Here is a 13,275-nt window from a genome sequence, read left to right on the forward strand (position 1 = left end):
TTTCCCGACACCTGACGACATATTTATTGTTACCACTGAGAGACGCTATTCCATGAAAAGAACTCAAGAATTATAGGCAACTATGTAGGAGTCGGATAAAGATCTTTAAAAAACACAAAGATCTGCATACCATTTTTTCTATATTTGGTATTGTTGATATTGGATTAGTTCTTCCTTCTGCTGTGTTCACTGAAATCAAGGGATAAAAGCCATTCTGGGATAGTGTGACAAAACTGAGCTGGAAGCTTGAGCCTCTCCTTTCCTCTAAAATAAAGGGTCTTTTAAGCTTTTGCTTTTTTTTTTTTTTCAGGGCTCAGCTTGATTCATGGTTTATAGCAAGGGTTGGCACATTACAGCCCATGAGCCAAATCCAGCCCTCAGCCTGGTTTTATAAATAAAGTTTTATTGGCACATACACATCCACTGGCTTACATATTGTCTATGGCTGTTTTCACATTACAAGGACAGAGTTATGATGAAAATTATAGGTGTTGATGAGAATCAGCCAGGTCAGGCCAAAGTGCCATATTTACCATAACTGAATTACAGGAAAGAAAGAAGAAACTGTTTATCAGCCAAGAGGTGGGGACAACCACCAGCCCTAGTTTCCTAAAACTTTGAACTTGCAATCTTTCTTGTATATAAGCTAAGGCCCATCAGAGATTATTTTATGGGTAGAGGGGGTGGAGGGAAATGGTCTGCTAGTCCTCAGTGAGCAGACTTGAAGAACTCTATTGGAAATGATCGATCACTTTTTAAATTTTGTTTTCCTCCAGTGTCTGGCATTCAGCCTCATATGACAGGGAACAGTTTCCTCTTGGGTTGTTGGGAGGGTTCTTTCAGAGAAGGCATCCCTGCCTCAATTTCTCCTTCCACAAAGTGGGGGGACAAGAGGTCCCACTCTTTTCGATTCTTTTTCTCACTTGGCTGCCCTCCTGAAGAAAGCCAGTTTGTCCCTGTCACCTATGCCCATTGCCCCCAAGCGGTCTGTACCAGGCCCCAGCGAAGAAGCTCTTGGCCGGACTCTCCTAGACTCTGGGACCAATTCTCCTTTCCATGGAAGAAGGTCTTTCTTTTCCATTAGGGGAAGCTATCCAAGTTTAAGTATGGGATTGAAGGGAAGGAAGGCTGTGCAAGTTGCTTTCGTCCCTACTCAAGATCTCCTCTAGGCTATGCTCTAAGAATGGGGTTCATGACTGGTGTGGTCTGCTAGGGCTCCCTGTTGGGGTCTGGGGTGAATGGCAATAAAGAATACTCACATTGCAGATACTGTGTTCTGTGCTTGCATTCTGTGGGGAGAAATTGGGGAGAAAGTTTAGCGTCCTTGGATATGTAGGGGAGGAAAAAAATTTCCTCTACCCTCTCAGGTTATGGTAATGAGGCCCACAAATTACACTGCTAAAAGATAGATTAATAGTAAAGAGGGTTTATTTGTGCATATAGAGTCCTCCATAGAAAAGAAGACCCTGGAAGACTAAGGAGCTTATATGCCATTTTAACAAAGGGCAATACATTGTAGGTAAGTGACAAGAAAAGGCAAAGGGAGGGGCACCTGGGTGGCTCAGTCAGTTAGGGGTCCGACTTTTGGTTTCAGCTCAGGTCATGAACTCATGGTTTCGTGAGTCCAAGCCCCACGTCAGGCTCTGTGCTTAGAGCACAGAGCCTGCTTCAGACTCTCTCCTTCACTCTTTCTCTGCCCTTTCCCCACTTGTACTGTCTTTGTCTCTCTAAAAATAAATAAATAAACTTTAAAAAGAAAACACGAAAAGGCAAAAGTGTCTAGGGTCCTAGGGTAGTAAATTGTGGGAAGGTAAATAACATGGAGAGAAATGAATGGAAGATAAGGATTATTTTAGTAAGGTTTGTTTGTCGATCTTCTGTCTCCAACGATCAAGGAGGTTCTCCTCCTGGTACAGGAGCAGGGGAAGTGAAATACTTTTAGGAAGGTAAATGTATGCCCTGCTTTTGGGCAGACAGTGGGGGGACACAGAGCTCTTTCTACATTTGGTGCTTCTTAATTGCCTTCAGTTCAAAATAATCCTTCTGTCAAAGTGGCATATTTCGGGATGGCATACTCTGATCCCCCCCCCCCCGGCTATCCTAAGGATGCACGGTGCTCCCTAAAAAACTGAGGTCCACCCAGAATCTCAGAATGTGACCTTATTTGGAAGAAAGGTCTTTGCAGATGTAATTAGGGATCTGGAGATGAAACAGTTCTGAATTTAGAGTGGGCCCCAAATCCTTTTAAGAAGAGAGGGCACAGAGAGATGCACAGGGAAGAGGGCCACGTAGAGAGGGAGGCAGAGAAGGAAGGGATGCTGTCATGGACCAAAGAGCCAAGGATAGGCAGCACTGGAAACTGGAAGGGGCAAGGAAGGCATAGTTGTTAGGGCCTCCAGAGGGTGCACACCCCTGCTGACACCTTGGGCTTTTGGATTTTTGGCTTCCTGACCTATCAGAGAATAAATTGGTCATTGTAAGCCACCAGTTTGTAACACTTCATTCCAGCAGCCAAAGGAAAGTACAGCTGACCCATGAACAACACGTGTTGGAACATCACTGATCCATTCGTGTGCAATTTTTTCAAAGCCCATGGTTTTGAAAATCCATTTTCTCTTCCTAATGATTTTCTTCATCACATTTTTCTTTCCTCTACCTTCCTTGTTTCTAGGAATATAGTGTGTAATACATATATAAAATATGTGTTAGTTGACTGTGTATGCAGTTGCTAACACTTCTGGTCAAGAGTAGGCTAGTAGTTCTGGGGGAGTCCAAAGTTTATGTGGATTTTCAACTGTGTGTAGGGTTGGCTCCCTGAAACCCCCACGTTGTTCAAGGCTTGATTGTCATACACATAAACAAACATCTCATCAACACCCTTTAGTAGTTACATGGTCACGATTCTGTGTACTGCAAAGCCCCTACACGGTGCCTTACTATCATGACCATTATGTGCTATTTTTTGAATCCTTGAACTCTTAACATAGGCTGGGTGCTATGCGGGGCTTTTTACTGCACGTACATTTCAAGACTTTCCTATATGTTTCCAAACTGTGCTACCACCTACACATCTCCAGAGTCTTAATCACCAGCACTTCTAAAATATTAAATAGAATAATAGAACATTTCTTCCTTTGCCAATTACCATTTCAGCAATTACTTTAATATATAAAATATTTTAAAAGTTTCTTTCATCTCAGCAGAAAGTCTTTCTACCCAGGGAACTGTGACTCAAAGATGTATCTCAGCCTTAGGCAAAATCGTTTCATTCATTATCCCAGATTTTTGTTATTTGGGTTTTCGTTGTTGTGGTTTACAGACTTGGGATTAAAAGGAAATTTTACAAAAAGACTTTATCCAGTGTAAGGAGCTGAGAAAGCAGGCAACACTTCCCCTAAGTACTAGGCATTCAGAGAGATGGGTGGGGAATAAAACCTTGACATTCTGAAAAACCATGTTTTTATTAGTGCCAGAAATATTCAATGGGTACCTGTTATCTCCACTCACAAGATCTAAAACTCAAATGTAGGATGTTGGCATTTCACCAGTAAAGATAAACTGCCTTTCAGTATGAGTCTTAAGCTCTCTTAAATGGTACCACATTTTCAACACTTCACAAAGCATCAAACACACTGACACTTGAGGCAAACATGAATATTTTATTCTCCCTCAATAAAATAGTTAAACACATCCATTCTCTGCCATTCAAGGTTTTATGACCTAAGGCCATGGCTGCGCAATTCAGCAAGAACAGAGCTGAGAAAAAAGAAGAAGAAACAAAAAAGTCCAAAGCTACAAGTACTATCCAGAAACTTTTACTTCTCTCCACTGATGATCTTGATTCCACAGAGACACAGAACCTACCACATCTGGGGCAAAAAGCAGCCACTCAGAGAATCCTGGATTTTGGTTCTGTAACTGATGTGATCCTCTCACGGTGATCCTTTTGTGACTCTTCTGAAACCCGTCTCCATTGTTTCTTACCACCATTGACTATCACCCCATTCTGCTGGTGCCACCTTCTCTCCATCCCGAGCATGTAACATTAGGTGATCTGAAGAGTCTGGGGAAATTAGCGTCCATCCGTGGAATTGTCACTACCTCTAGAATTGAGAGGAAATGATGCTCATCGAGCCCACTCAAACGTCAGACACGCTCTGTTGAAGCAGGAAAGCAGATGGCAGCACTCGCCTTCCAGGTCTAGGTCAGAATGGGGGCTTCTGCTCTTCAAAGCAAGAATATGGCCCAGGTACACACATCTTTGCCTGTATTCAGCTGGCCACCCTTCTCTGTGCACACAAGTGATGGATCATGGGGGGACTCCTGGCACTTCCCAAGAGCTGTTTGGATGCATCCAAGACTGAGATGCACACAGGTGTTTAAGGATATATGTCCAAGGGCTTCACTGTCCAAAGCATCTAAGTGTGATTACCACACTGTAACCCAATCGGAGTGCATGGAAAAAAAGTACATCTAAGATGTACACACAATAGAATATTTGGGATGATTTCACATTATTTTAAAAATACTCTATGTGTGCTGACACTATATTGTATGTGCTTACTAAAGGGTCTGGTAGAACATAGACGCAATGGAGTCATTACCCCCACAAGGGAGAAATTTGGAGGAAGAACCTGCAAGAAAGCTGGGAATGAGGACATTGGGATTTCCAATTTACATCTGTACTTCTGTATTTTTTCCTTTTTTTTTTTTTTTGGTCTTTACAAACAAATATTTTAGCATTTTTCTTTATAGTCTTTAAAATGGAATGTGTTTGCATTTTTACCTGTTTTGAACTAGAACAACTAGGAAACATTGATTTTAAAAAAGTGAGGAAAACCAGATGGAAGAAGGAAATCTGAATGGTCGAAAGAATACAAGAACGCTAGAGAAAAGTCCATTAACAAAGATGCAAATTAAAAATAAAATTAAAATCTATGAAGATTCATTGACAACAATGTAAGTACCCAATGACGTCAGGCAGATGGGACAAAGTGTGTGATTTTCACAAATAAAGTCATGTCTGGCCAGTAACAATGATACCAAAGAATATTAGGAATTTGTACAGAAAGACGAGAATAATATATAAAATGTTTTTAATTCACAAAGTGGTTTTATTTAAGGATCCCATGTTGTGGAAGAACATTCTCCAGGTGTTGCTATAGTGAAGGGAATATGGAAGGTTGTACTATAAAATGTAAACATCGGTCATTCCTGGGGTAGGGTCGTTGTCCACCTTCATTGCATTCCTTATGCTTATAGATACTTTGTAGCTTTAGAATGAACATGTACTAATTTGATACTCTGACAAATAGGAGGGACATTAAGAATTGCATGTGGAGTCTTGGTCTAAAGTCAGCAAACACAGATGGCACATTTAAGGGTGGAGTGGCTACAGATGGGGACTGACACATACATGGATTGTCATCACATTTTATCACCGAAGCTATCAATCCAAGTAGTAACTACATAAAATGGGCTTTTAAAAATATTAGGTCATTTTAATTGAGTGTAACCATGGTGAATATTGTGGCCCCTACTGTTCTTCATTTCACCATGGTTGAAGTCACAGAGAAATGCTGAGATGTGGGCAATTCTATTTGTCCTTTACACAGAATGAGCCTCTTCCCACAGTATCCTCTTCTGGGCTTCCCAGCAACATAAGCTTTCACATCGAGTCTTTTAAAAGGAAAAGGAGGCAAACTGAGTATCACACACGATTCCTTGCCCTCCATACCACCATGATTGGAGACTGTAAATAAAACAAACGAAGAGGTCCCAGACAGAGCAAAGTCCTTTCTCCTAGCACACAAAGGGACTATTTTTGTATTCAGGGGAGAAATCACCTAAAAAAAAAATGATCCTTTGGTTCTGACAGCTATTTGCAAGCTTTAGAAAAGGGGAGGAAAGGATTGCCTTTCTCAATCAGTGTTTGAATAAGGGTTCTTATGTTAAACTGACATCTTGGTCTTAGGGTGAAACTCCTCTGAGGCTTTCAGAAAACAAAGAGGGCAGGAGTCAGGAAATCTGCTTTTTCAACCCCAGGGTCAGACTCTCAAGTACCAACTCTGGTCTCCTTTGCTCTCTTCTCCCTTCACTGGTAGGGTCAGCTGAGATTTCACATGGTATATTTTGGAGCAGAGCTTCTGAAACATTAATGTGCACACAAATCCACTAGGGGTCTTGTTAAAATTATAGATTCTGATTCCATAGGTCTTGGCGGGAAGGGACCTGAGATACTACATTTTCTACAAGCTCCCAGGTGAACCAAGGCTGCCCGAACCGTGCTTGAATGCAAAGGTTTTTGACAGCACTAGAGGAAACAATAACATTTTCTTGCATATGAGAATTTTCTGTAATTTGCATGTCATTATGGCCAACTTTTGCAATGTTTCCGGGTATACTCATTTTTTATCCAAGGGTGTAGACTGGATAATTACAACAGAATGAAATGTCCCTGACATGGATCAAACAGTAAAGAAAGAGATGTTGCAGGGTGTTGGAATCTAGTAGGTCTGTTACCGGAGCATACCGTATACTTCCATGGAAATTGAACCAACTAGATGGCATCACGCCCTGCTAGCAGGCAAGACAAAAACACGATTTAAGAACATAGACACTCTAGACAACTTTGTGGTGGTGACAGAGGCAGGTACTATTGGTGTTTCCTACGCCAACCCTCTTCATTGCATGGAAGTAAAAAAACTATGACATGTTAAGTCAACCTACGACACCACGATGGAACAGGAATGTGAAACCAAGGACCATTCATTCTAGATCACTGCACTGTGTCAACAACCTAGAACGGAGCCCCTTATTTGAGTCATCCAACACAAATGGCATGCAGAATTTGTCTCATTCACCAATGTCCACGGGAAATCCAGCCACACAAAGAATTTTTGTGAATCTGTTTTGCAGATTTCATCGAAGATTTCCTAAGGGAGATGAAGAGGGATAGACTTCATACATTTCACAGCTTATAATCTTCCAGATCTTTGTTACCTTGCATGCCTTTTAAAGATTCCCATCTCCTCTTCTCCCTCCATATCTCTCTCCTTCTTTGATGACCTTCATCTTCCTCAATGAAGCAAGGCCATATGGCATTAAACCTATATGTGCTATCAAACCCCATGTTCCACAAAACCAAAGGGTGTTGATCTCCTTTAAGTGGCTACTTAGAAACCATGTATTGCTTCTCTTAGATGCTCATATGATGTTTAATTCTATGTGTCAACTTGACCAGTCCGAGGGATGTCCAGACAGCTGGTAAAACATTACTTTTGGTGTGTCTGTGAGGGTGTTTCTGTAAGAGATTAACATTTGAATCAGTAGCCTGAGTAAAGAAGATCTACCTTCACCAAACACGGGAGGGCCTCATCCAACCCACTGGGGACTTGAATGGAACAGAAAGGCAGAGGAAGGACAAATTCTCTTTCTTTGTTCTTGAGCTGACATGTCCATTTTCTCCTGTCCTCAGATACTGGAACCCCAGATTAGAGTAGTTTATTTGGCAGTAAATTTCTTTGTATAGCCAGTACTAAATCAGGAATAATTTTTCTTAATTTTGTCTTGTTTAGTATTTTTTAGTAAACTTTTTTTAATTTTGGAATAATTTTAGTTTTACAGAAAAGTTATAAAGATAGCATGGAGATTTCCCTTACAACATTTACCCAGTTTCCCCTAATATTCACATCTTACATGACCATGGCCTGCTTGTCTAAACTATGCAACCAACTTTGGAGCATTACTATTAACTGTATTTACAGACTTTACGAGGATGTTCCCAGTGTTTCCATTTGTGAGATATTTCTGTTTCAGGATCCCATCCAGGATACTACCTTGTATTTACTTATTATACCTCCTAGTTTCCTCTGTACCATGACAATTTCTGAGAATTCTCTTGCTTTTTGTGACCTTCACAGATATTTTCTAGATTGTCTCTCAGTCTGGGTTTGTCTGATGCCTTCTAATGATTAAACTGCAGAGATAGGGGTTTTGGGGAAGAAGTCCTCAGAGGGGAGGTGTCCTTCCCATCACATCCTATCGGGGGTCCATGATTTCCATATGACTCAACACTGAAGATGTTAACCATGGTCATCTATTAAAGATAGTATCTGTTGAGTTTCTCCACTGTTAATCATTTCTTGAGTTGTGTGACCATGGGATTTTTTTTAATGTATCAATTTTCAAAATACCTCAAGTTATATTTATTTCTTATTTTTATTTATTGAGTTCCTTTTCTCCATGTTCAATTATTTCTAATTCAATTTCATCTCTGTTGCCTTCCTCCAGAAAAAAATTTCTTAAATACCATATTTCTCATAGAACTCTCCTGCGTCAACCTGGAGGCTCTTCTTGGTTGGGATAAAAGGAAACCCGTATTGTGAGCATCTCCAAGGTGCGAAGGAAAGTAATAAATATTTTATATACATTTCCTACTCACATTTCACAAGAGCTCTCTAAATTAAATATTAACAGACCGTTTTTTTCAAATGAAGAAACTAATTTTCCCAAGGCCATAGTTAAGGACAGTAAGTAATAAAACAGGAGAGAACCCGGATTCCCTACCCAGAGGTTCAAGATCAGCCACAAATTTCTCAAATAGGACTGTCACTCTACTGCATGGGCCCACTCCCACTCACCCTCCTAAAAAGAGAGGTGTGCGCCCTGCACCATAAGCATTCCCTAAATATCACTGCCTTCACCGTTCACTCCTGCTGCCCCCTTTCTCCAAGTGACCTTCCCAAAATCGCTCATCATCCAAGCCCAGCTGAAACTCTTCTCCTCCTGGAAGCTCCTCCTCATGACCATCATGCCTACAACACCTTCCCCCTCATGTTGAGTGTGCTGCTTCTAGCATTCTCTAGCACTGGACATGGTCTTCATTCCCTTGCACCCAGCTTGTTAAACAGGGTTAGCCCGTCCTTGCACCATGCCATGGAGACTATAAAAGTTCCAGCCCCGATTAACAGTGCCTGCACTAGGAAACCCCCAGGGAAGGTCTTTGGTCTCTTAGCTGGAGCCATACATTTTGTCCGTCTCACTACATCCCAACTCTTTGCATTAACCCACTCCTGTGGTCTCCCCTTGTATTTAGCTACATGCCCATGCCAAAGTTACCCAACCACCAAAGTACAGAGAGCAGTCCCCAAGACTGTCATCACTTCTGATGCAATTCTGCAAGCTCTGGGGAGTATCCCTAGACCATTGTCAGGTTCAGTAATTCCACAGAAGGATTCCCAGATATCAGAGAAAGCTGTTTTGCGCACAGTTACGGTTTACTACAGCTAAAGGGTACACACGGAAATTGGCAAAGGGAAAAGGCATGTGGAGATGCATGTGAGAAAATTACAAATGCAGAGCTTCTAGGTACTCTGTCCCTGTGGAGACATGGACAGTGTTACAATCCAGCACTGATGGGTGAAAATATACATGGAAAACTGCCAAGGAACACCCCCTTGAGACTTGGGTGTCCAGGGTTTTTATGGGTGCTCCATCATGTAAGAAGGACTGACCACGCGGCCGACCTCAGTCCCAACACACTCAGGAAGACAAGCTGATATCGCATGACCCAAAGCCTCCACCCTCTGTCACTTTGTGAGGTTTTCTGGCATGGCCAGAAGCCCCACCCTAAATCACAATGTTACACAATCCAGTGACCCCAAGGCCCCAGGCAAAGACACCTCTTTCACAGGACATTCCAAGGGCTTAGAGGTCACCTCCAGAAGGTAAGGGGCAAAGGCCAGATCTCTTTTTGAACACGACTAGATTCTAGATTACATAGTCAGTGTGTCTTACCATCTTGAGGACCTTACCCCCTTTTCTAACACTTAGCTCTGCCTGTGTTTCTTATCATAACCAGAACATGTGTGTATGCACAGATACTCAGACATTGACAATGATGTTTCCAGAGCGCTAGGTTCACGGTTGATTTTTTTTGTCTGTTTGTTTCTCATGTATACTTTTCTACTATATCCAAAGTTTCTACAAAAATGCTTGCCTCTATAACTAGGATGGGAAAACAGATTTTAATGAGGCTTTTTTTTTTCACATGTCGCCTATCCAGTTTTGTTCACTATGAACTACTATGAACTAAGATTTGTCCACTTACTAACCATGATATAAAATAGTATTTGGAAGACTATACGCTCTTTTTGTTCCTCTGAATTATGTAAAAAAATCACTAAAAAGCATATGTTAAGAATAATGTAAACTCAGGCACCTGGGTGGTTGAGCATCCGACTCTGGATTTCGGCTCAGATCAGGATCCCAGGGTCATGGGATCGGGCCCCACATCAGGCTTCATACTGACAGCGTGGAGCCTGCTTGGATTCTCTCTCTCCCCTCTCCCCCCCCGCCACACTTGCTCTCTCTCTCAAAATAAAAAAATAAACTTTTAAAAAATTAAAAAAGAATAATACAAACCCTACTTGCTAACTAGAATGAGGTATGTTTGCAAGTATAATAATGTAAATACATACCTAAACAGCGTCAGCATATACAAGGCACATGTATATGTAAAAATAACTATATGCAGATGTTGATATAGAGACACGTATGGATTGTGTCACTCAAGAATATATAAGAAGCTTCAGCTAGTGTGATATGGGAATACACTCCTATTTGTCTATCAAAATTTCCTCTCCGCTCATTCAATGGTGCTATTTCTTGGTACAGCATGTACCATCAATGGAGACGATAGAACCCCTAAAGGACCAAGATTGAATCTTAGGGGTAAAAAAAGTCGTAGTGTTTTAATGTATAAAGCACAAATAGGCACGTAGTACAAAACCAGAGGCACCGTGTAACTTTCATGGCATTAAACTTTCATGGGAGGGAGACGGCACAATTAGAAAAGAAAAAGTCCAAAGAAATGAAAGCAACCCCTCTGTGAAGGCATACCTTTCTCAGTCTTAACTGAGAACTCCATACTTTGACACCAGCATTTTCTGAAGTGACTCCAACTGTAAACACAACAACACTGAATGGAGGTCGTGGTGCCTCCTCCCCCCCAAGTGTGAAGCTCACCAAAACTTCCTTGTAACTATCTCTACGTTTGCAAGAAACCAGCACCATCTCTACCACAAGGGAAGTGCTACAGAATCATGTCATGAATAAAGCAATCACCTGAGCACCAAAGCTTAACAATAAAAATAACACAATTATTGAACATTTACAATGGAGCCAAGAATGATTCTGCTAATCTCCTTGGTCCCGACAGCAACCCGATGAAGGGGACACTGTGATTACCATTCTCTTTTTATAAACAAGAAAAGTGACACACAGAGAGTTTAAGTTGAGTTTCCAAGGCGACCCAATTAGTAAGTGAGAGACCCAAGGACAGACCCAGGAGCCGAAGGCTCGTTCCCCTTCTCTGTATCAACACAACATCATTATTCCTGAGAGCGATCCGGCACTTGGAAGAAGTACTCTTTATGCTAAGAAAGAATAAACATACCCTTCATAAATAATACAAAAACAAGCAACAGCTTCTGCAGAGTGGAAACACACTGCCAAGGAGCCTGGAGTATGCTGGCAATTAATAAAACATTTTTAAATATAGTCTGTAATTTGAATACAATAAGGAAAATCAATTAATGATTCTGAAAGAGGGAGCAAGTAGAAACAATTATTATAATTTTGCATGTACTGAGAACTCATAAAAGTCCTGCTGTCGAGCTCAAAAAATCCATTCTCTGTGCTGTGAGGTGGCATTTTAACCACTGGTAGAGATGTCAGTCTACATCGCTGGACCGCTGTTTTAATTTGGTAGGGTATGCCTCTGCGAGGTCTCTTTCTAAAAAGTCAAACAAGGGGGTGCCTGGGTGGCTCAGTTGGTGAAGCACCCGACCATCGGTTTCGGCTCAGGTCATGATCTCATGGTTCATGATCTCACGATTCGTGAGTTCGAGCCCCATGTCGGGCTCTGTGTTGGCAGCCCAGATCCAACTTGAGATTCTCCCTCTCCCTCTCTCTGCCCCTGCCTCACTTGCATGCACTCCCCCAAAAATATTTTTAAAAGTCATATAAAAGAACAAACGTGTTCTTGTCGAATAAAATAACACAATGTTCTCACTAATTCCATAAAACGTGTTTGATGCCAATGCTATACTCCTATGTATGACAGAGCGTTCACACACAATAAATCCCAGGCACAAACAGCTGCAGGTATTAATGTCACATAGTTCTGTCTAGTTTTCATCAAATCTTTGCTATACAATTTAAAGGTCCTGTGTTTAGATTAGATTCTATTATTTCTGCCACCCGAACTCCTCTTCGACATAACATAGTCACTTTGGAAAGCTCGTATTTTGTTAAACGTGTCTCTGACCAAATGTCTAAATAATCACAGTCTCTCAAAGATGAAAACCTATGCCGTGAAATGCCCCTAGTGGGAACGTTTCTTTCAATTGTCCCAGGTCTGTTGCAAAGGATTGTTTTGGTTTTATGTTTAAGTTTTTTCTGTTCCTTACAAAGCCCATAGAGTTCTGGAAATTAGCCTTTAGATGATGATTGTGGGTCTCCTTCCACATTTTCTAAAAGCTACATCTCTAGCCCCACTCTGTGTGAGTAAATCTATAGCTTCAGCTATGACTGATAAGCAATGATTTCTAGTCAATGTTAATTCTAACAATAGATGTTTTGACTACAACGTACAGCTATAGAGCTGGTGACATGCATTGCTTAATTTACTCCCCAAAGAACAGAAGGTATTGGCACAGCTATCATCCCTGACAGATGAGATTCCGGGGAGAAATATCACTTACCAGAGGTGGTGCTTTAGAGTAGGTAAGCTGCAGCTACAAATGGACCCAACGTGGTGGCTCAGACGTGGTCACTCTCATGCACAGTGTAGGGCTTGTGCCATGGGGCAGTGGAAGTCTCTGGTCCACACAGTCATTCGGGGATCCAAGCTGTCATGCTTCTGTTGTCTTCAGCCCACATCTTGCAGGGTCCCTCTGGGCATCAGCTTTACAGTCAGCTGGAAGGAAGTGCAGAGGGGTGGATCCTGTGACAGACATCCACAGTCACACCTGGTACATTCACTTCTGCTCACTTCTGGGGGGACCTGGTCACCTGGGGACATCTACCCATTAGGAGACTGGAAATGGGCAGAGCTGGGCATACGGAAGAAGGGGTGGGCAGTCTCTTCCAAGCTAAGAAGGAGCCTGAATAGGACTGAACCAAGTTCTTCTGACCCAAATGCTGTACCTTCTCTCTATCCATCACTGCTTGAATGCCATGACTTAATCAAAGTATCATTGAATCAACTGG

At 41.7% G+C, this 13,275-nt stretch overlaps 1 protein-coding gene across 3 annotated transcripts in view; it reads right to left on the bottom strand.

Moving 5' to 3' along the window:
- Nucleotides 1-13,275, bottom strand: part of PUDP (pseudouridine 5'-phosphatase) — a 374,053-nt gene that overhangs the window by 179,999 nt on the left and 180,779 nt on the right. For all 3 annotated transcript variants that reach the window (XR_008289993.1, XR_008289994.1, XR_008289992.1), the window contains exon 5: nt 12,768-12,982. The gene's annotated coding sequence lies outside the window, so the exon portion shown is untranslated. The remainder of the gene's footprint in view (nt 1-12,767; nt 12,983-13,275) is intronic.

The sequence above is a fragment of the Acinonyx jubatus genome, chromosome X, assembly GCF_027475565.1.
Source record: "Acinonyx jubatus isolate Ajub_Pintada_27869175 chromosome X, VMU_Ajub_asm_v1.0, whole genome shotgun sequence".
Classification (NCBI taxonomy): domain Eukaryota; kingdom Metazoa; phylum Chordata; class Mammalia; order Carnivora; family Felidae; genus Acinonyx; species Acinonyx jubatus.